We start from the raw sequence: 3,703 nt of genomic DNA on the forward strand, positions 1-3,703 counted from the left end.
GCGCATTGGCAGTTGTGAGAAACCCAGTTTTTCATGCTCGCACAAAGCACATTGAGGTGCATTATCACTATGTCAGGGAAAAACTCTCAACAGGAGAGATCAGCTTGGCCTATGTGCCAACACAGGACAACCTCGCCGATCTTTTCACAAAGGCGCTTCCTCGTGAGAAGTTCGAAGCTTTCTGCAAAGCTTTGGGCTTGCTCCCCTTTGTGGACTGATCTACTTCGGGCATGGCACTCCCCTATACATGAGTGCCAGCTCTCGTTCACACCATCACTCCCAGGGGGATTTGTTGCCATATATATATAGGCAGTGATGTGTGTGAACACACTTAGGACCGCCGGGGCACTTTTTCCCTCTTTAGGAGGTTTTTTCCCCGGCTTGTATATACGCCCATCCTTCTAGGGCTAACTAATCTTTTGTACATTAACACAATCTAATACACTTTGTGTTGTGTGCATTCTTGCTTCTTCTTCTCCAAGCTTTGTGTGCTTTCCTGCAACCCTAATTCCAACATGATTTCCATTTGTTAGAATTATTTTTGTGAGTGATTCCAAAGTAATTGTGATCTGACATTGTGGATTATGTTGAGTATAGATCATCAGTTCGCGACATTGGATAGGATTATCTAGCCAAGTACATGTGTGTTAAATATTTAATTTTGTATGGTTTGGCCCATTGTACATATGTTGGGCAAGGTTTATTTTTGATGAGATGCTTTAAAAGCATTGGACTAAGGTTCATTTTTGTAAAAGCCCAATTTTGGAAAAGCTATGTTATTTATGGCTCCAAGGGCTAAATTTATGAATATGATTTAAATACCAGTGGAGCCACACACGTTGGGGGGGGGGGGGGAGATTGCACCCAATCTTGTGTTCTTTGATTTTTATGCTCTTGATTTTATGCTATGATGTTATGGTTTATTACTTTTATTATTTAATTTATGGAATAATCTAATCTCCATGTACCATGGTCCTGTAACAAAACCATAGATTTTTGGGACTAAAGTCTACCACTAAAGTCTACCAAGCCATATCCCTTTTGAGACTCTTATTTTTTCATGTGCTATAAACCACATACCACTAAATAAATACTATGCACTATAAACCGCATACCACTAAATAAATTTGGCCCACACATAATAGACCTTATAAATTTATTTTTCCATGGGAACCCTTACAATTTGGGCCTCAATATTTTTAATTAGATATTAACACTAACCTAATTAATTTTTATTTTATTTTTTAATTAAATTTATTTTCCTTTAAGATATTTTCCCTAAGAGGCTTCTCGCTAGCATCTGAGACTTTCTCTAGTTCTAATTCCACTTGCCCTTGAACTAGCATAGTAATTTGCTGATCTTCTAGGATGTGTCATGGATTCGGAATATACTTCTTCTTAACAAATTGACATGAAAAATATTGTGGATCTGAAGATACGGTGGAAGAATAATTCTTTTGCATAATCACATACGGACCACAATATCTAGGTAATAATATCTTGTACTTTCCCAATGAGAGATAACTTCTCTTGGGTTGTACACGAAGGAAGACCATATTACCATCTTCAAATTCTCGATTGGATCTCTTCAAATTCTCGATTGGATCTCTTCAAATCGTCATATTGCTTTTACATGTCCTGAGAGCAACTTTTATGTCCTTTCTTATGGATTGCATTTGATGGTTCATCTCATCAAGCATCTACTTAGAAACTTCAATCTTAATTAGTTGGGTCATACCAATTCAAAGGTAATTATTTTGGCACTTTTGCCCATATAAGGCCTTAAATGGTCTTAAACTAATGCTTGATGCTAAGAGAAATTGTATGCAAACTCCACTAGACATAAATAATTTATCCATCTTCTTGGCTCATGACCATAATATGCACGAAGAATATCCTTAATCACTTGGTTAACCCTTTTAGTCTTAGGATGATAAGTATTACTGAGATTGAGATAAGTTCCCACCACTTTAAAGAAACTTGTCCAAAATTAGGAGGTGAACTTGGCATCTTTGTTGCTAATTATTATGTGAGGCAATTCAATATTTCTTGCAAAAAGACATTGGCGATATCAATCATAGTAAGTGAGCAAATATCAAGCACAAAAAGGCATTGGCGATATCAATCATAGTAAGTGAGCAAATATCAAGCAAAAAAAGGTTTTCTTTACTAGGATTAAGTGAGAAACTTTGGTTAACCGATCAACTACCATGAATACATATTTATAACTCGCTTTTATTGATGGTAATGCAGTGATAAAATCCATGCTTATGCATTTACCAAAGGTAATCCTGTGATAAAATCCATGCTTATGAATTCCCATTTCATATGTGGAATATCCAAGGGATGCAAATTTCATGGTAGTTTCACTTTCTCCACCTTAATCCTCTAGCATGTCAAGCATTGGCAGACATGATGAAGTACATCCATTGGTAGGCATGATGAAGTACATCCTTCTTCAATCTAGGCTAAAAGAAACTCCTTTGACCTCTATAACTAATAATTTCTTACAATCAGCTGATTAAAAGTAGCACTAGAATTTGTCAAACCCTTGTATTAAAGGCAATCTTTGGAATGTTGTGCTCTTTAATCCTAATTTGATAGTATCTTGATTTCAAGTTGATCTTGGTAAACATTTGAGCACCATGCAATCAATCCAAGGGTTTATCTATCCTAGGGATAGGATAGTTATTCTTAATTGTCAATTGATTCAATTCTTTGTAATTAATGCATAATCTCAAGGTTCCATCTTTCTTTCTCTCAAAGAGTACTGGTGCATCCCATGAAGATACACTTGGCTGGACAAAACCTTGTTCTAAAACTTATCGCAATTGTTCCTTGAGTTCAGTAGCCTCCAGAATAGCCATTTTATAGGCTCGCTTAGTAGTTGGCCAAGTATTAACTCAATCTCGTAATCCACATGCTGGCAATTTTGTTAGCTCTTCAGGGAATACATCAACATATTCACCAAGACATTTAAGTTATTTTGAATTCGACTCCTTATAGGGTTAATCTAGACAACATACATTTCCTACTTTTCCTCCTGAGTATCTTCAATAATATGGATGCTTTCACAAGTTGTAAAGTTGGAGCTCATGTTACTTCGATCCCTTGTCCTTTATTATTGTGAAGATCTATAAAGGAGAGAGTTCCCTTGTGGGCAATGAATATCAGCCTGGTTCTCAATGAGCAAGTCCATTCTAAGAAATACATCATAAAGACCTGAAGGTAAGATTTAAAATTTTCCCTCAGTCAAGTTCCCATCTAAAGAGAGTTGAATGTTTATCCAGAGGCAACTTCAGCTCGACTTGCATTGGTTTACCTTGTCTTTGTGATCAAGCTCTATCTTACGCAAGCATCCATGAAAGATGAAAGAATGAGTACTTCCAAAATTGATTATAAGTTTAAATTCCTTACCTTGATAACTCAATGGCGCTTGAATATTGGATAAATGTTGGTTTTAACCTTAATGTTCCATAGTGGCATGGATTATACCCTTCTCTTCTCCTCTAAGCGGGCCTCTAAGTGGGAAATTGTAATAGTAGCTTTAGATGTGGCTGAGTAAGTGGGGGACTGTATTATTTGATTTCCCCAATTTTGGGGTTAGTAGGCCTTGGTTACTCTAAATAGATATTGCATGTCTTTGGTAACGAGGTCACAATACTTTAAGTTGGATAAGAAAAGAAAAAGCAGGGACATTAGG

This window comes from Cibotium barometz, chromosome 3 (assembly GCF_041138505.1).
Source record: "Cibotium barometz isolate CiBa-2024 chromosome 3, ASM4113850v1, whole genome shotgun sequence".
NCBI lineage: Eukaryota > Viridiplantae > Streptophyta > Polypodiopsida > Cyatheales > Cibotiaceae > Cibotium > Cibotium barometz.